Source organism: Sesamum indicum, linkage group LG8 (assembly GCF_026168435.1).
Source record: "Sesamum indicum cultivar Baizhima isolate 11 linkage group LG8, ASM2616843v1, whole genome shotgun sequence".
Taxonomy (NCBI): domain Eukaryota; kingdom Viridiplantae; phylum Streptophyta; class Magnoliopsida; order Lamiales; family Pedaliaceae; genus Sesamum; species Sesamum indicum.
The window spans coordinates 15,388,154-15,409,584 of record NC_142664.1 but is presented as its reverse complement, the minus strand read 5'-3'; the positions used below and the strand labels follow the sequence as shown (position 1 = coordinate 15,409,584).

General features: G+C 32.4%; 1 long non-coding RNA gene across 1 annotated transcript; it reads left to right on the top strand.

Moving 5' to 3' along the window:
- The first annotated feature begins 18,193 nt into the window (after positions 1-18,193).
- On the top strand, positions 18,194-20,121 carry LOC148787231 (uncharacterized). The gene is made up of 3 exons (XR_016066981.1): positions 18,194-18,306; positions 18,824-18,887; positions 19,773-20,121. It is a non-coding gene; the product is annotated as an uncharacterized LOC148787231 (long non-coding RNA).
- Positions 20,122-21,431: the final 1,310 nt, after the last annotated feature.

The following is a 21,431-nucleotide window of genomic DNA, read 5'->3' as shown; positions in this document are numbered from 1 at the left end:
GGGTCTAGATCTACGTTTGGGTCAAGTTTCGTAAAATTTTGAGAACGATCAAAATTTTGCTGTTCTGCACAGTTTTTTTAAACCAGGTTTGTTTCCCTTTTATAATAACTCGTAGTTCTTATTACGCTTTGGCAATTTAACACACAAATTCTTGGGCCTAGACATACGTTTGGGTCAAGTTTCATCGAATTGTAAGAATACTCAAAATTTAGCTGTTTTACACGGTTTTATTAAGACAAGTTTGTTTTCATTTTATACTAACTTGTAGGTATTATTACGCTTCGAAAATTTACCACACATATTCTTGGGTCTAGACCAACGATGGGGTCATGTTTCGTCGAATTCTGTGAACGTTCAAAAGTTAACTATTTTGCACGGATTTATTAAAACAACTTTGTTTCCCTTTTATACTAACTTGTAGATATTATTACGCTTAGAAAATTTAACACACAAACTATTGGGTCTAGACCTACGTTTGGGTCAAGTTTCGTCAAATTCTGAGAATGCTCAAATTTTAGTTGTTTTGCACGGTTTTATTAAAACAAGTTTGTTTCCCTTTTATACTAACTTATAGTTATTATTACGCTTAGCAAATTTACAACACAAATGCTTGGGTCTAGACCAACGTTTGGGACAGGTTTCGTTGAATTCTGAGAACGTTCAAAAGTTAGCTGTTTTGCACGGTTTTATTAAAACAAGTTTGTTTCCCTTTTATACTAACTTGTAGTTATTATTACGTTTAGCAAATTTACAACACAAATGCTTGGGTCTAGACCAACGTTTGGGTCAAGTTTCGTCGAATTCTGAGAACGTTCAAAATTTAGTTGTTTTGCACGGTTTATTAAACAAAGTTTATTTTCCTTTTATACTAACTTGTAATTATTATTACGTTTAGCAAATTTACAACACAAATGCTTGGGTCTAGACCAACATTTGGGTCAAGTTTCGTCGAATTGTAAGAATGCTCAAAATTTAGCTGTTTTACACGGTTTTATTAAGACAAGTTGGTTTTCATTTTATACTAACTTGTAGATATTATTACGCTTCGAAAATTTACCACACATATTCTTCGGTCTAGACCAACGATGGGGTCATGTTTCGTCGAATTCTGTGAACGTTCAAAAGTTAACTATTTTGCACGGATTTATTAAAACAAGTTTGTTTCCCTTTTATACTAACTTGTAGTTATTATTACGCTTAGAAAATTACCACACTAATGCTTGGGTTTAGACCAACGTTCGGGACAGATTTTGTCGAATTCTGAGAACGTTCAAAATTTAGCTGTGTTGCACTGTTTTATTAATGCAAGTTTGTTTCTCTTTTATACTAACTTGTAGTTATTATTACGTTTAGCAAATTTACAACACAAATGGATGGGTCTAGACCTGCTATTGGATCAAGTTTTGTTGAATTCTGAGAACGTTCAAAAGTTAGCTGTTTTGCACGGTTTTATTAAAACAAGTTTGTTTCCCTTTTGTACTAACTTGTAGTTATTATTACGCTTAGAAAATTTAACACACAAACTATTGGGTCTAGACCAACGTTTGGGTCAAGTTTCGTCAAATTATGAGAATGCTCAAATTTTAGTTATTTTGCACGGTTTTATTAAAACAAGTTTGTTTCTCTTTCATACTAACTTATAGTTATTATTACGCTTAGCAAATTTACAACACAAATGCTTGGGTCTAGACAACGTTTGGGTCAAGTTTCGTCGAATTCTGAGAACGTTCAAAATTTAGTTGTTTTGCACGGTTTTATTAAACAAAGTTTATTTTCCTTTTATACTAACTTGTAATTATTATTACGTTTAGCAAATTTACAACACAAATGCTTGGGTCTAGACCAACATTTGGGTCAAGTTTCGTCGAATTCTGAGAACGTTGAAAATTTAGCTATTTTGCACGGTTTTATTGAAGCAAGTTTGTTTCCCTTTTTATACTAACTTGTAGTTATTATTACGCTTAGCAAATTTACAACACAAATGGATGGGTCTAGACCTGCGATTGGGTCAAGTTTCGTCGAATTCTGAGAACGTTCAAAAGTTAGCTGTTTTGCACGGTTTTATTAAAGCAAGTTTGTTTCCCTTTTATACTAACTTGTAGTAATTATTACGCTTAGCAAATGTATAACACAAATGCTTGGGTCTAGATCTACGTTTGGGTCAAGTTTCGTAAAATTTTGAGAACGATCAAAATTTTGCTGTTCTGCACAGTTTTTTTAAACCAGGTTTGTTTCCCTTTTATAATAACTCGTAGTTCTTATTACGCTTTGGCAATTTAACACACAAATTCTTGGGCCTAGACATACGTTTGGGTCAAGTTTCATCGAATTGTAAGAATACTCAAAATTTAGCTGTTTTACACGGTTTTATTAAGACAAGTTTGTTTTCATTTTATATTAACTTGTAGGTATTATTACGCTTCGAAAATTTACCACACATATTCTTGGGTCTAGACCAACGATGGGGTCATGTTTCGTCGAATTCTGTGAACGTTCAAAAGTTAACTATTTTGCACGGATTTATTAAAACAACTTTGTTTCCCTTTTATACTAACTTGTAGATATTATTACGCTTAGAAAATTTAACACACAAACTATTGGGTCTAGACCTACGTTTGGGTCAAGTTTCGTCAAATTCTGAGAATGCTCAAATTTTAGTTGTTTTGCACGGTTTTATTAAAACAAGTTTGTTTCCCTTTTATACTAACTTATAGTTATTATTACGCTTAGCAAATTTACAACACAAATGCTTGGGTCTAGACCAACGTTTGGGACAGGTTTCGTCGAATTCTGAGAACGTTCAAAATTTAGCTGTTTTGCACGGTTTTATTAAAGCAAGTTTGTTTCCCTTTTATACTAACTTGTAGTTATTATTACGCTTAGCAAATGTATAACACAAATGCTTGGGTCTAGATCTACGTTTGGGTCAAGTTTCGTAAAATTTTGAGAACGATCAAAATTTTGCTGTTCTGCACAGTTTTTTTAAACCAAGTATGTTTCCCTTTTATAATAACTCGTAGTTCTTATTACGCTTAGGCAATTTAACACACAAATTCTTGGGTCTAGACATACGTTTGGGTCAAGTTTCATCGAATTGTAAGAATGCTCAAAATTTAGCTGTTTTACATGGTTTTATTAAGACAAGTTGGTTTTCATTTTATACTAACTTGTAGGTATTATTACGCTTCGAAAATTTACCACACATATTCTTCGGTCTAGTCCAACGATGGGGTCATGTTTCGTCGAATTCTGTGAACGTTCAAAAGTTAACTATTTTGCACGGATTTATTAAAACAAGTTTGTTTCCCTTTTATACTAACTTGTAGTTATTATTACGCTTAGAAAATTACCACACTAATGCTTGGGTTTAGACCAACGTTCGGGACAGATTTCGTCGAATTCTGAGAACGTTCAAAATTTAGCTGTGTTGCACTGTTTTATTAATGCAAGTTTGTTTCTCTTTTATACTAACTTGTAGTCATTATTACGTTTAGCAAATTTACAACACAAATGGATGGGTCTAGACCTGCTATTGGATCAAGTTTTGTTGAATTCTGAGAACGTTCAAAAGTTAGCTGTTTTGCACGGTTTTATTAAAACAAGTTTGTTTCCCTTTTGTACTAACTTGTAGTTATTATTACGCTTAGAAAATTTAACACACAAACTATTGGGTCTAGACCAACGTTTGGGTCAAGTTTCGTCAAATTATGAGAATGCTCAAATTTTAGTTATTTTGCACGGTTTTATTAAAACAAGTTTGTTTCCCTTTTATACTAACTTATAGTTATTATTACGCTTAGCAAATTTACAACACAAATGCTTGGGTCTAGACCAACGTTTGGATCAAGTTTCGTCGAATTCTGAGAACGTTCAAAATTTAGTTGTTTTGCACGGTTTTATTAAACAAAGTTTATTTCCCTTTTATACTAACTTGTAATTATTATTACGTTTAGCAAATTTACAACACAAATGCTTGGGTCTAGACCAACATTTGGGTCAAGTTTCGTCGAATTTTGAGAACGTTGAAAATTTAGCTATTTTGCACGGTTTTATTGAAGCAAGTTTGTTTCCCTTTTTATACTAACTTGTAGTTATTATTACGCTTAGAAAATTACCACACTAATGGATGGGTCTAGACCTGCGATTGGGTCAAGTTCGTCGAATTCTGAGAACGTTCAAAAGTTAGTTGTTTTGCACGGTTTTATTAAAGCAAGTTTGTTTCCCTTTTATACTAACTTGTAGTTATTATTACGCTTAGCAAATGTATAACACAAATGCTTGGGTCTAGATCTACGTTTGGGTCAAGTTTCGTAAAATTTTGAGAACGATCAAAATTTTGCTGTTCTGCACAGTTTTTTTAAACCAGGTTTGTTTCCCTTTTATAATAACTCGTAGTTCTTATTACGCTTTGGCAATTTAACACACAAATTCTTGGGCCTAGACATACGTTTGGGTCAAGTTTCATCGAATTGTAAGAATACTCAAAATTTAGCTGTTTTACACGGTTTTATTAAGACAAGTTTGTTTTCATTTTATACTAACTTGTAGGTATTATTACGCTTCGAAAATTTACCACACATATTCTTGGGTCTAGACCAACGATGGGGTCATGTTTCGTCGAATTCTGTGAACGTTCAAAAGTTAACTATTTTGCACGGATTTATTAAAACAACTTTGTTTCCCTTTTATACTAACTTGTAGATATTATTACGCTTAGAAAATTTAACACACAAACTATTGGGTCTAGACCTACGTTTGGGTCAAGTTTCGTCAAATTCTGAGAATGCTCAAATTTTAGTTGTTTTGCACGGTTTTATTAAAACAAGTTTGTTTCCCTTTTATACTAACTTATAGTTATTATTACGCTTAGCAAATTTACAACACAAATGCTTGGGTCTAGACCAACGTTTGGGACAGGTTTCGTCGAATTCTGAGAACGTTCAAAATTTAGCTGTTTTGCACGGTTTTATTAAAACAAGTTTGTTTCCCTTTTATACTATCTTATAGTTATTATTACGCTTAGCAAATTTACAACACAAATGCTTGGGTCTAGACCTACGTTTGGATCAAGTTTCGTCGAATTCTGAGAACGTTCAAAATTTAGTTGTTTTGTACGGTTTTATTAAACAAAGTTTATTTCCCTTTTATACTAACTTGTAATTATTATTACGTTTAGCAAATTTACAATACAAATGCTTGGGTCAAGACCAACATTTGAGTCAAGTTTCGTCGAATTGTAAGAATGCTCAAAATTTAGCTGTTTTACACGGTTTTATTAAGACAAGTTGGTTTTCATTTTATACTAACTTGTAGGTATTATTACGCTTCGAAAATTTACCACACATATTCTTCGGTCTAGACCAACGATGGGGTCATGTTTCGTCGAATTCTGTGAACGTTCAAAAGTTAACTATTTTGCACGGATTTATTAAAACAAGTTTGTTTCCCTTTTATACTAACTTCTAGTTATTATTACGCTTAGAAAATTACCACACTAATGCTTGGGTTTAGACCAACGTTCGGGACAGATTTTGTCGAATTCTGAGAACGTTCAAAATTTAGCTGTGTTGCACTGTTTTATTAATGCAAGTTTGTTTCTCTTTTATACTAACTTGTAGTTATTATTACGTTTAGCAAATTTACAACACAAATGGATGGGTCTAGACCTGCTATTGGATCAAGTTTTGTTGAATTCTGAGAACGTTCAAAAGTTAGCTGTTTTGCACGGTTTTATTAAAACAAGTTTGTTTCCATTTTGTACTAACTTGTAGTTATTATTACGCTTAGAAAATTTAACACACAAACTATTGGGTCTAGACCAACGTTTGGGTCAAGTTTCGTCAAATTATGAGAATGCTCAAATTTTAGTTATTTTGCACGGTTTTATTAAAACAAGTTTGTTTCTCTTTCATACTAACTTATAGTTATTATTACGCTTAGCAAATTTACAACACAAATGCTTGGGTCTAGACCAACGTTTGGGTCAAGTTTCGTCGAATTCTGAGAACGTTCAAAATTTAGTTGTTTTGCACGGTTTTATTAAACAAAGTTTATTTTCCTTTTATACTAACTTGTAATTATTATTACGTTTAGCAAATTTACAACACAAATGCTTGGGTCTAGACCAACATTTGGGTCAAGTTTCGTCGAATTCTGAGAACGTTGAAAATTTAGCTATTTTGCACGGTTTTATTGAAGCAAGTTTGTTTCCCTTTTTATACTAACTTGTAGTTATTATTACGCTTAGCAAATTTACAACACAAATGGATGGGTCTAGACCTGCGATTGGGTCAAGTTTCGTCGAATTCTGAGAACGTTCAAAAGTTAGCTGTTTTGCACGGTTTTATTAAAGCAAGTTTGTTTCCCTTTTATACTAACTTGTAGTAATTATTACGCTTAGCAAATGTATAACACAAATGCTTGGGTCTAGATCTACGTTTGGGTCAAGTTTCGTAAAATTTTGAGAACGATCAAAATTTTGCTGTTCTGCACAGTTTTTTTAAACCAGGTTTGTTTCCCTTTTATAATAACTCGTAGTTCTTATTACGCTTTGGCAATTTAACACACAAATTCTTGGGCCTAGACATACGTTTGGGTCAAGTTTCATCGAATTGTAAGAATACTCAAAATTTAGCTGTTTTACACGGTTTTATTAAGACAAGTTTGTTTTCATTTTATATTAACTTGTAGGTATTATTACGCTTCGAAAATTTACCACACATATTCTTGGGTCTAGACCAACGATGGGGTCATGTTTCGTCGAATTCTGTGAACGTTCAAAAGTTAACTATTTTGCACGGATTTATTAAAACAACTTTGTTTCCCTTTTATACTAACTTGTAGATATTATTACGCTTAGAAAATTTAACACACAAACTATTGGGTCTAGACCTACGTTTGGGTCAAGTTTCGTCAAATTCTGAGAATGCTCAAATTTTAGTTGTTTTGCACGGTTTTATTAAAACAAGTTTGTTTCCCTTTTATACTAACTTATAGTTATTATTACGCTTAGCAAATTTACAACACAAATGCTTGGGTCTAGACCAACGTTTGGGACAGGTTTCGTCGAATTCTGAGAACGTTCAAAATTTAGCTGTTTTGCACGGTTTTATTAAAGCAAGTTTGTTTCCCTTTTATACTAACTTGTAGTTATTATTACGCTTAGCAAATGTATAACACAAATGCTTGGGTCTAGATCTACGTTTGGGTCAAGTTTCGTAAAATTTTGAGAACGATCAAAATTTTGCTGTTCTGCACAGTTTTTTTAAACCAAGTATGTTTCCCTTTTATAATAACTCGTAGTTCTTATTACGCTTAGGCAATTTAACACACAAATTCTTGGGTCTAGACATACGTTTGGGTCAAGTTTCATCGAATTGTAAGAATGCTCAAAATTTAGCTGTTTTACATGGTTTTATTAAGACAAGTTGGTTTTCATTTTATACTAACTTGTAGGTATTATTACGCTTCGAAAATTTACCACACATATTCTTCGGTCTAGACCAACGATGGGGTCATGTTTCGTCGAATTCTGTGAACGTTCAAAAGTTAACTATTTTGCACGGATTTATTAAAACAAGTTTGTTTCCCTTTTATACTAACTTGTAGTTATTATTACGCTTAGAAAATTACCACACTAATGCTTGGGTTTAGACCAACGTTCGGGACAGATTTCGTCGAATTCTGAGAACGTTCAAAATTTAGCTGTGTTGCACTGTTTTATTAATGCAAGTTTGTTTCTCTTTTATACTAACTTGTAGTCATTATTACGTTTAGCAAATTTACAACACAAATGGATGGGTCTAGACCTGCTATTGGATCAAGTTTTGTTGAATTCTGAGAACGTTCAAAAGTTAGCTGTTTTGCACGGTTTTATTAAAACAAGTTTGTTTCCCTTTTGTACTAACTTGTAGTTATTATTACGCTTAGAAAATTTAACACACAAACTATTGGGTCTAGACCAACGTTTGGGTCAAGTTTCGTCAAATTATGAGAATGCTCAAATTTTAGTTATTTTGCACGGTTTTATTAAAACAAGTTTGTTTCCCTTTTATACTAACTTATAGTTATTATTACGCTTAGCAAATTTACAACACAAATGCTTGGGTCTAGACCAACGTTTGGATCAAGTTTCGTCGAATTCTGAGAACGTTCAAAATTTAGTTGTTTTGCACGGTTTTATTAAACAAAGTTTATTTCCCTTTTATACTAACTTGTAATTATTATTACGTTTAGCAAATTTACAACACAAATGCTTGGGTCTAGACCAACATTTGGGTCAAGTTTCGTCGAATTCTGAGAACGTTGAAAATTTAGCTATTTTGCACGGTTTTATTGAAGCAAGTTTGTTTCCCTTTTTATACTAACTTGTAGTTATTATTACGCTTAGAAAATTACCACACTAATGGATGGGTCTAGACCTGCGATTGGGTCAAGTTTCGTCGAATTCTGAGAACGTTCAAAAGTTAGTTGTTTTGCACGGTTTTATTAAAGCAAGTTTGTTTCCCTTTTATACTAACTTGTAGTTATTATTACGCTTAGCAAATGTATAACACAAATGCTTGGGTCTAGATCTACGTTTGGGTCAAGTTTCGTAAAATTTTGAGAACGATCAAAATTTTGCTGTTCTGCACAGTTTTTTTAAACCAAGTTTGTTTCCCTTTTATAATAACTCGTAGTTCTTATTACGCTTTGGCAATTTAACACACAAATTCTTGGGTCTAGACATACGTTTGGGTCAAGTTTCATCGAATTGTAAGAATGCTCAAAATTTAGCTGTTTTACACAGTTTTATTAAGACAAGTTTGTTTTCATTTTATACTAACTTGTAGGTATTATTACGCTTCGAAAATTTACCACACATATTCTTGGGTCTAGACCAACGATGGGGTCATGTTTCGTCGAATTCTGTGAACGTTCAAAAGTTAACTATTTTGCACGGATTTATTAAAACAACTTTGTTTCCCTTTTATACTAACTTGTAGATATTATTACGCTTAGAAAATTTAACACACAAACTATTGGGTCTAGACCTACGTTTGGGTCAAGTTTCGTCAAATTCTGAGAATGCTCAAATTTTAGTTGTTTTGCACGGTTTTATTAAAACAAGTTTGTTTCCCTTTTATACTAACTTATAGTTATTATTACGCTTAGCAAATTTACAACACAAATGCTTGGGTCTAGACCAACGTTTGGGACAGGTTTCGTCGAATTCTGAGAACGTTCAAAATTTAGCTGTTTTGCACGGTTTTATTAAAACAAGTTTGTTTCCCTTTTATACTATCTTATAGTTATTATTACGCTTAGCAAATTTACAACACAAATGCTTGGGTCTAGACCTACGTTTGGATCAAGTTTCGTCGAATTCTGAGAACGTTCAAAATTTAGTTGTTTTGTACGGTTTTATTAAACAAAGTTTATTTCCCTTTTATACTAACTTGTAATTATTATTACGTTTAGCAAATTTACAATACAAATGCTTGGGTCAAGACCAACATTTGAGTCAAGTTTCGTCGAATTGTAAGAATGCTCAAAATTTAGCTGTTTTACACGGTTTTATTAAGACAAGTTGGTTTTCATTTTATACTAACTTGTAGGTATTATTACGCTTCGAAAATTTACCACACATATTCTTCGGTCTAGACCAACGATGGGGTCATGTTTCGTCGAATTCTGTGAACGTTCAAAAGTTAACTATTTTGCACGGATTTATTAAAACAAGTTTGTTTCCCTTTTATACTAACTTCTAGTTATTATTACGCTTAGAAAATTACCACACTAATGCTTGGGTTTAGACCAACGTTCGGGACAGATTTTGTCGAATTCTGAGAACGTTCAAAATTTAGCTGTGTTGCACTGTTTTATTAATGCAAGTTTGTTTCTCTTTTATACTAACTTGTAGTTATTATTACGTTTAGCAAATTTACAACACAAATGGATGGGTCTAGACCTGCTATTGGATCAAGTTTTGTTGAATTCTGAGAACGTTCAAAAGTTAGCTGTTTTGCACGGTTTTATTAAAACAAGTTTGTTTCCATTTTGTACTAACTTGTAGTTATTATTACGCTTAGAAAATTTAACACACAAACTATTGGGTCTAGACCAACGTTTGGGTCAAGTTTCGTCAAATTATGAGAATGCTCAAATTTTAGTTATTTTGCACGGTTTTATTAAAACAAGTTTGTTTCTCTTTCATACTAACTTATAGTTATTATTACGCTTAGCAAATTTACAACACAAATGCTTGGGTCTAGACCAACGTTTGGGTCAAGTTTCGTCGAATTCTGAGAACGTTCAAAATTTAGTTGTTTTGCACGGTTTTATTAAACAAAGTTTATTTTCCTTTTATACTAACTTGTAATTATTATTACGTTTAGCAAATTTACAACACAAATGCTTGGGTCTAGACCAACATTTGGGTCAAGTTTCGTCGAATTCTGAGAACGTTGAAAATTTAGCTATTTTGCACGGTTTTATTGAAGCAAGTTTGTTTCCCTTTTTATACTAACTTGTAGTTATTATTACGCTTAGCAAATTTACAACACAAATGCTTGGGTCTAGACCAACGTTTGGGACAGGTTTCGTCGAATTCTGAGAACGTTCAAAATTTAGCTGTTTTGCACGGTTTTATTAAAACAAGTTTGTTTCCCTTTTATACTATCTTATAGTCATTATTACGCTTAGCAAATTTACAACACAAATGCTTGGGTCTAGACCTACGTTTGGATCAAGTTTCGTCGAATTCTGAGAACGTTCAAAATTTAGTTGTTTTGTACGGTTTTATTAAACAAAGTTTATTTCCCTTTTATACTAACTTGTAATTATTATTACGTTTAGCAAATTTACAATACAAATGCTTGGGTCAAGACCAACATTTGGGTCAAGTTTCGTCGAATTGTAAGAATGCTCAAAATTTAGCTGTTTTACACGGTTTTATTAAGACAAGTTGGTTTTCATTTTATACTAACTTGTAGGTATTATTACGCTTCGAAAATTTACCACACATATTCTTCGGTCTAGACCAACGATGGGGTCATGTTTCGTCGAATTCTGTGAACGTTCAAAAGTTAACTATTTTGCACGGATTTATTAAAACAAGTTTGTTTCCCTTTTATACTAACTTGTAGTTATTATTACGCTTAGAAAATTACCACACTAATGCTTGGGTTTAGACCAACGTTCGGGACAGATTTCGTCGAATTCTGAGAACGTTCAAAATTTAGCTGTGTTGCACTGTTTTATTAATGCAAGTTTGTTTCTCTTTTATACTAACTTGTAGTCATTATTACGTTTAGCAAATTTACAACACAAATGGATGGGTCTAGACCTGCTATTGGATCAAGTTTTGTTGAATTCTGAGAACGTTCAAAAGTTAGCTGTTTTGCACGGTTTTATTAAAACAAGTTTGTTTCCCTTTTGTACTAACTTGTAGTTATTATTACGCTTAGAAAATTTAACACACAAACTATTGGGTCTAGACCAACGTTTGGGTCAAGTTTCGTCAAATTATGAGAATGCTCAAATTTTAGTTATTTTGCACGGTTTTATTAAAACAAGTTTGTTTCCCTTTTATACTAACTTATAGTTATTATTACGCTTAGCAAATTTACAACACAAATGCTTGGGTCTAGACCAACGTTTGGATCAAGTTTCGTCGAATTCTGAGAACGTTCAAAATTTAGTTGTTTTGCACGGTTTTATTAAACAAAGTTTATTTCCCTTTTATACTAACTTGTAATTATTATTACGTTTAGCAAATTTACAACACAAATGCTTGGGTCTAGACCAACATTTGGGTCAAGTTTCGTCGAATTCTGAGAACGTTGAAAATTTAGCTATTTTGCACGGTTTTATTGAAGCAAGTTTGTTTCCCTTTTTATACTAACTTGTAGTTATTATTACGCTTAGAAAATTACCACACTAATGGATGGGTCTAGACCTGCGATTGGGTCAAGTTTCGTCGAATTCTGAGAACGTTCAAAAGTTAGTTGTTTTGCACGGTTTTATTAAAGCAAGTTTGTTTCCCTTTTATACTAACTTGTAGTTATTATTACGCTTAGCAAATGTATAACACAAATGCTTGGGTCTAGATCTACGTTTGGGTCAAGTTTCGTAAAATTTTGAGAACGATCAAAATTTTGCTGTTCTGCACAGTTTTTTTAAACCAAGTTTGTTTCCCTTTTATAATAACTCGTAGTTCTTATTACGCTTTGGCAATTTAACACACAAATTCTTGGGTCTAGACATACGTTTGGGTCAAGTTTCATCGAATTGTAAGAATGCTCAAAATTTAGCTGTTTTACACAGTTTTATTAAGACAAGTTTGTTTTCATTTTATACTAACTTGTAGGTATTATTACGCTTCGAAAATTTACCACACATATTCTTGGGTCTAGACCAACGATGGGGTCATGTTTCGTCGAATTCTGTGAACGTTCAAAAGTTAACTATTTTGCACGGATTTATTAAAACAACTTTGTTTCCCTTTTATACTAACTTGTAGATATTATTACGCTTAGAAAATTTAACACACAAACTATTGGGTCTAGACCTACGTTTGGGTCAAGTTTCGTCAAATTCTGAGAATGCTCAAATTTTAGTTGTTTTGCACGGTTTTATTAAAACAAGTTTGTTTCCCTTTTATACTAACTTATAGTTATTATTACGCTTAGCAAATTTACAACACAAATGCTTGGGTCTAGACCAACGTTTGGGACAGGTTTCGTCGAATTCTGAGAACGTTCAAAATTTAGCTGTTTTGCACGGTTTTATTAAAACAAGTTTGTTTCCCTTTTATACTATCTTATAGTCATTATTACGCTTAGCAAATTTACAACACAAATGCTTGGGTCTAGACCTACGTTTGGATCAAGTTTCGTCGAATTCTGAGAACGTTCAAAATTTAGTTGTTTTGTACGGTTTTATTAAACAAAGTTTATTTCCCTTTTATACTAACTTGTAATTATTATTACGTTTAGCAAATTTACAATACAAATGCTTGGGTCAAGACCAACATTTGGGTCAAGTTTCGTCGAATTGTAAGAATGCTCAAAATTTAGCTGTTTTACACGGTTTTATTAAGACAAGTTGGTTTTCATTTTATACTAACTTGTAGGTATTATTACGCTTCGAAAATTTACCACACATATTCTTCGGTCTAGACCAACGATGGGGTCATGTTTCGTCGAATTCTGTGAACGTTCAAAAGTTAACTATTTTGCACGGATTTATTAAAACAAGTTTGTTTCCCTTTTATACTAACTTGTAGTTATTATTACGCTTAGAAAATTACCACACTAATGCTTGGGTTTAGACCAACGTTCGGGACAGATTTTGTCGAATTCTGAGAACGTTCAAAATTTAGCTGTGTTGCACTGTTTTATTAATGCAAGTTTGTTTCTCTTTTATACTAACTTGTAGTTATTATTACGTTTAGCAAATTTACAACACAAATGGATGGGTCTAGACCTGCTATTGGATCAAGTTTTGTTGAATTCTGAGAACGTTCAAAAGTTAGCTGTTTTGCACGGTTTTATTAAAACAAGTTTGTTTCCATTTTGTACTAACTTGTAGTTATTATTACGCTTAGAAAATTTAACACACAAACTATTGGGTCTAGACCAACGTTTGGGTCAAGTTTCGTCAAATTATGAGAATGCTCAAATTTTAGTTATTTTGCACGGTTTTATTAAAACAAGTTTGTTTCTCTTTCATACTAACTTATAGTTATTATTACGCTTAGCAAATTTACAACACAAATGCTTGGGTCTAGACCAACGTTTGGGTCAAGTTTCGTCGAATTCTGAGAACGTTCAAAATTTAGTTGTTTTGCACGGTTTTATTAAACAAAGTTTATTTTCCTTTTATACTAACTTGTAATTATTATTACGTTTAGCAAATTTACAACACAAATGCTTGGGTCTAGACCAACATTTGGGTCAAGTTTCGTCGAATTCTGAGAACGTTGAAAATTTAGCTATTTTGCACGGTTTTATTGAAGCAAGTTTGTTTCCCTTTTTATACTAACTTGTAGTTATTATTACGCTTAGCAAATTTACAACACAAATGGATGGGTCTAGACCTGCGATTGGGTCAAGTTTCGTCGAATTCTGAGAACGTTCAAAAGTTAGCTGTTTTGCACGGTTTTATTAAAGCAAGTTTGTTTCCCTTTTATACTAACTTGTAGTAATTATTACGCTTAGCAAATGTATAACACAAATGCTTGGGTCTAGATCTACGTTTGGGTCAAGTTTCGTAAAATTTTGAGAACGATCAAAATTTTGCTGTTCTGCACAGTTTTTTTAAACCAGGTTTGTTTCCCTTTTATAATAACTCGTAGTTCTTATTACGCTTTGGCAATTTAACACACAAATTCTTGGGCCTAGACATACGTTTGGGTCAAGTTTGATCGAATTGTAAGAATACTCAAAATTTAGCTGTTTTACACGGTTTTATTAAGACAAGTTTGTTTTCATTTTATATTAACTTGTAGGTATTATTACGCTTCGAAAATTTACCACACATATTCTTGGGTCTAGACCAACGATGGGGTCATGTTTCGTCGAATTCTGTGAACGTTCAAAAGTTAACTATTTTGCACGGATTTATTAAAACAACTTTGTTTCCCTTTTATACTAACTTGTAGATATTATTACGCTTAGAAAATTTAACACACAAACTATTGGGTCTAGACCTACGTTTGGGTCAAGTTTCGTCAAATTCTGAGAATGCTCAAATTTTAGTTGTTTTGCACGGTTTTATTAAAACAAGTTTGTTTCCCTTTTATACTAACTTATAGTTATTATTACGCTTAGCAAATTTACAACACAAATGCTTGGGTCTAGACCAACGTTTGGGACAGGTTTCGTCGAATTCTGAGAACGTTCAAAATTTAGCTGTTTTGCACGGTTTTATTAAAGCAAGTTTGTTTCCCTTTTATACTAACTTGTAGTTATTATTACGCTTAGCAAATGTATAACACAAATGCTTGGGTCTAGATCTACGTTTGGGTCAAGTTTCGTAAAATTTTGAGAACGATCAAAATTTTGCTGTTCTGCACAGTTTTTTTAAACCAAGTATGTTTCCCTTTTATAATAACTCGTAGTTCTTATTACGCTTAGGCAATTTAACACACAAATTCTTGGGTCTAGACATACGTTTGGGTCAAGTTTCATCGAATTGTAAGAATGCTCAAAATTTAGCTGTTTTACATGGTTTTATTAAGACAAGTTGGTTTTCATTTTATACTAACTTGTAGGTATTATTACGCTTCGAAAATTTACCACACATATTCTTCGGTCTAGACCAACGATGGGGTCATGTTTCGTCGAATTCTGTGAACGTTCAAAAGTTAACTATTTTGCACGGATTTATTAAAACAAGTTTGTTTCCCTTTTATACTAACTTGTAGTTATTATTACGCTTAGAAAATTACCACACTAATGCTTGGGTTTAGACCAACGTTCGGGACAGATTTCGTCGAATTCTGAGAACGTTCAAAATTTAGCTGTGTTGCACTGTTTTATTAATGCAAGTTTGTTTCTCTTTTATACTAACTTGTAGTCATTATTACGTTTAGCAAATTTACAACACAAATGGATGGGTCTAGACCTGCTATTGGATCAAGTTTTGTTGAATTCTGAGAACGTTCAAAAGTTAGCTGTTTTGCACGGTTTTATTAAAACAAGTTTGTTTCCCTTTTGTACTAACTTGTAGTTATTATTACGCTTAGAAAATTTAACACACAAACTATTGGGTCTAGACCAACGTTTGGGTCAAGTTTCGTCAAATTATGAGAATGCTCAAATTTTAGTTATTTTGCACGGTTTTATTAAAACAAGTTTGTTTCCCTTTTATACTAACTTATAGTTATTATTACGCTTAGCAAATTTACAACACAAATGCTTGGGTCTAGACCAACGTTTGGATCAAGTTTCGTCGAATTCTGAGAACGTTCAAAATTTAGTTGTTTTGCACGGTTTTATTAAACAAAGTTTATTTCCCTTTTATACTAACTTGTAATTATTATTACGTTTAGCAAATTTACAACACAAATGCTTGGGTCTAGACCAACATTTGGGTCAAGTTTCGTCGAATTCTGAGAACGTTGAAAATTTAGCTATTTTGCACGGTTTTATTGAAGCAAGTTTGTTTCCCTTTTTATACTAACTTGTAGTTATTATTACGCTTAGAAAATTACCACACTAATGGATGGGTCTAGACCTGCGATTGGGTCAAGTTTCGTCGAATTCTGAGAACGTTCAAAAGTTAGTTGTTTTGCACGGTTTTATTAAAGCAAGTTTGTTTCCCTTTTATACTAACTTGTAGTTATTATTACGCTTAGCAAATGTATAACACAAATGCTTGGGTCTAGATCTACGTTTGGGTCAAGTTTCGTAAAATTTTGAGAACGATCAAAATTTTGCTGTTCTGCACAGTTTTTTTAAACCAAGTTTGTTTCCCTTTTATAATAACTCGTAGTTCTTATTACGCTTTGGCAATTTAACACACAAATTCTTGGGTCTAGACATACGTTTGGGTCAAGTTTCATCGAATTGTAAGAATGCTCAAAATTTAGCTGTTTTACACAGTTTTATTAAGACAAGTTTGTTTTCATTTTATACTAACTTGTAGGTATTATTACGCTTCGAAAATTTACCACACATATTCTTGGGTCTAGACCAACGATGGGGTCATGTTTCGTCGAATTCTGTGAACGTTCAAAAGTTAACTATTTTGCACGGATTTATTAAAACAACTTTGTTTCCCTTTTATACTAACTTGTAGATATTATTACGCTTAGAAAATTTAACACACAAACTATTGGGTCTAGACCTACGTTTGGGTCAAGTTTCGTCAAATTCTGAGAATGCTCAAATTTTAGTTGTTTTGCACGGTTTTATTAAAACAAGTTTGTTTCCCTTTTATACTAACTTATAGTTATTATTACGCTTAGCAAATTTACAACACAAATGCTTGGGTCTAGACCAACGTTTGGGACAGGTTTCGTCGAATTCTGAGAACGTTCAAAATTTAGCTGTTTTGCACGGTTTTATTAAAACAAGTTTGTTTCCCTTTTATACTATCTTATAGTTATTATTACGCTTAGCAAATTTACAACACAAATGCTTGGGTCTAGACCTACGTTTGGATCAAGTTTCGTCGAATTCTGAGAACGTTCAAAATTTAGTTGTTTTGTACGGTTTTATTAAATAAAGTTTATTTCCCTTTTATACTAACTTGTAATTATTATTACGTTTAGCAAATTTACAATACAAATGCTTGGGTCAAGACCAACATTTGGGTCAAGTTTCGTCGAATTCTGAGAACGTTGAAAATTTAGCTATTTTGCACGGTTTTATTGAAGCAAGTTTGTTTTCCTTTTTATACTAACTTGTAGTTATTATTACGCTTAGCAAATTTACAACACAAATGGATGGGTCTAGACCTGCGATTGGGTCAAGTTTCGTCGAATTCTGAAAACGTTCAAAAGTTAGCTGTTTTGCACGGTTTTATTAAAGCAAGTTTGTTTCCCTTTTATACTAGCTTTTAGTTATTATTACGCTTAGAAAATTTAACACACAAATGTTTGGGTCTAGACCAACCTTTGGGACAGGTTTCGTCGAATTCTGATAATGTTCAAAATTTAGCTGTTTTGCACGGTTTTATTAAAGCAAGTTTGTTTCCCTTTTATACTAACTTGTAGTTCTTATTACGCTTAGGCAATTTAACACACAAATTCTTGGGTCTAGACATACGTTTGGGTCAAGTTTCATCGAATTCTGAGAACATTCAAAATTTAGCAGTTTTGCACGGTTTTATTAAAACAAGTTTGTTTCCCTTTTATACTAACTTGTAGTTATTATTACGTTTAGCAAATTTACCACACAAATGCTTGGGTCTAGTGTGACGTCCGTAGAATTTTGTATGTAATTGGGAGACTAATTGGTAATTATTAGAAATTTAGATGTAATTAGTAAATAAAATTATAGATTGAATTTGGGATATAATAAAACTTGAACGGATTAAATTGGAGTTCGTAATAATTTGAAAGCAAATTATATTAATTAGAAAATTAAAAAGGACGTAATGGGTATTTTGAGAAAAGTTTAATTAAATATATAAAATAATAATATTATATATATAAATTATATATTGTAGAATTGAGGGGAGAGAGAGAGAGTGTAGAATGAATGAGGCGGTGGGCCTCTCTTCCATATTAATATGCACACACACACATAATACAAACTCACACACACACATTCATACACACACAGCGACGCACACACACATTTCGGAAAAACAAAGGTACGAAAATTGTAATTTAATTTCTATTAATTTATATAATTATATTATTTAATTAGTCCGTTTATTAAATATTGATTATATTGAGCGGTGAACTATTTAATCGGAGTGTTTTATGATTTTGGCTATTTATATTAGTGTCAAATTAAATATCACAATTGCTATAAAAATGATATAGTTGGGTAATTAAAATATTAGATTTGTTAGATTTAATTATTCTTATAGTTAATTTATACAATTCCATCGGAATGATTAACCAAATATGTAATTCTATGTATTGTTGCTTAATTAAATTGTATAGCAACGGTAAATTGACAGAAAATTCATAGAAATACTTCGGATGTTATATTTTAGAAATATTATGTTATTAATTAGGGAAAGGAGGTTTTAGTGGTAATATAATTTACGAATGTTATTAAAAATGATAGTTATAAATACATAAGGGGTTTGATTAAGTGAATTCTTATGAATTATTTGGTAAATTAAATATATTGATTATACGTATTATAATTTATTATAGGACGTGACGACGAGATAGAGAGTTGAGCAGTCCCTCGCGAATCGAAGTATTTTGGGGATTTACGGTAAGTATAGCTAATTGGATTTATATATATATATCTATATGTGTAGTATTGTATATATATTTTATATATTGGTTTATTGAATGCGAACGTGGACTTGGCTTTATATTATTATGTGTGGCTTTTGTATATTGATTGTTTATATAATTAGTTGTGGATTATTTGTTAGATTACCATCATATTGGTGAAATTATTACTATGTGATATGTAATGGTAATGTAGGGATATGCGGGATATACTTATGTGATAATCATATAATTGATTGTTGATGAAATCAAATTGGTAGTTGTTGTTGAAGAAGTGATTATTATAAAGAAAAGAATGATGATCGTGAATTGAAATAAAAGATGATGCTTACCTAGTTGGAAACACAGTCAATGGTTTATGAAAATGTGATTGATATTGAGATATGAAAAATATGTGAATTAAGCTAGGTACCATGGCGCGTAGGGTACCGGGGTATTCCGGGGCAGCAGGGAATATCCTGTGCTTGTTAGCTACACACTGGGGTGGTGTGGGGGTACCATGTTTGTGTGATGTCCTGTGCTATATTGCTACACAGCTGAAGTAAAAGAGTGTGGGGATATCACACAACGGGTATCCTGTGCTGTATATGATATGATGATGGCCGGCAAAACCATTGACTGATGATGTATACCAATTAGAGTAAGTGGGGCCCTTAGCTAATAAACGATAATGTTGAATATTGTTTCATAGCTTGATTTATAATTGTGAATAGGTATTACTGCTTATATTTGTTGTTGCTATTGACAATGACTGTTAGTCGATGTGACTGCATGTACGTGAAATTGTTGCCTGTATGTATATATAAACTGATCAGCTATACTTATTGAGTAGGCAGCTCATTCCTTGCCACGTACTTTTCAGGAGATAGGTCACACTGACTAGCCACATTGACTTTGAGCGGTGCCGTTGTCTTTATTAGGTGGGTCAGCCGTGACTTCTAAAGCCAAAGTTTTTGATTGTTGGGTTGTAAATATTCTGGTCTTTTATCGGGATTTATGTTTAAAGTTGTGGTATGATTTTCTTGAGGTTATGAACACGAGAACATGTAGTGAGGGTAAATATGAACTTTTGGTGGTATCTAATACCTTTTGTGATATATAATATTATATTGATAAATTAGAATTTATTTTACTGGTTGAAAGAGAATTACTTATAGAATGAGTTCTGATTAAAGAAAGGATGAAATAGTGATAATTAGATGTAGCGAGTAGGGGGTGCTACATCTAGACTAACTTATAGTTCTTATTACGCTTAGGCAATTTAACACACAAATTCTTGGGTCTAGACATACGTTTGGGTCAAGTTTCATCGAATTCTGAAAACGTTCAAAATTTAGCAGTTTTGCACGGTTTTATTAAAACAAGTTTGTTTCCCTTTTAGACTAACTTGTAGTTATTATTACGCTTAGCAAATTTACCACACAAATGCTTGGGTCTAGACCAACGTTTGGGACAGGTTTCGTCGAATTCTGAGAACGTTCAAAATTTAGCTGTTTTGCACGGTTTTATTAAAGCAAGTTTGTTTCCCTTTTATACTAACTTGTAGTTATTATTACGCTTAGCAAATGTATAACACAAATGCTTGGGTCTAGATCTACGTTTGGGTCAAGTTTCGTAAAATTTTGAGAACGATCAAAATTTTGCTGTTCTGCACAGTTTTTTTAAACCATGTTTGTTTCCCTTTTATAATAACTCGTAGTTCTTATTACGCTTTGGCAATTTAACACACAAATTTTTAGGTCTAGACATACGTTTGGGTCAAGTTTCATCGAATTCTGAGAATGCTCAAAATTTAGCTGTTTTACACGGTTTTCTTAAGACAAGTTTGTTTTCATTTTATACTAACTTGTAGGTATTATTACGCTTCGGAAATTTACCACACATATTCTTGGGTCTAGACCAATGATAGGGTCATGTTTCGTCGAATTCTGTGAACGTTCAAAAGTTAACTATTTTGCACGGATTTATTAAAACAACTTTGTTTCCCTTTTATAGTAACTTGTAGATATTATTACGCTTAGAAAATTACCACACTAATGCTTGGGTTTAGATCAACGTTCGGGACAAGGTTTCGTCCAATTCTGAGAACGTTCAAAATTTAGCTTTTTTGCACGATTTTATTAATGCAAGTTTGTTTTTCTTTTATACTAACTTGTAGTTATTAGTACGTTTAGTAAATTTACAACACAAATGGATGGGTCTAGACCTGCGATTGGATCAAGTTTCGTTGAATTCTGAGAACGTTCAAAAGTTAGCTGTTTTGCACGGTTTTATTAAAACAAGTTTGTTTCCCTTTTATACATACTTGTAGTTATTATTACGCTTAGAAAATTTAACACAAAAACTCTTGGGTCTAGACCTACGTTTGGGTCAAGTTTCGTCAAATTCTGAGAATGCTCAAATTTTAGTTGTTTTGCACGATTTTATTAAAACAAGTTTGTTTCCCTTTTATACTAACTTATAGTTATTATTACGCTTAGCAAATTTACAACACAAATGCTTGGGTCTAGACCAACGTTTG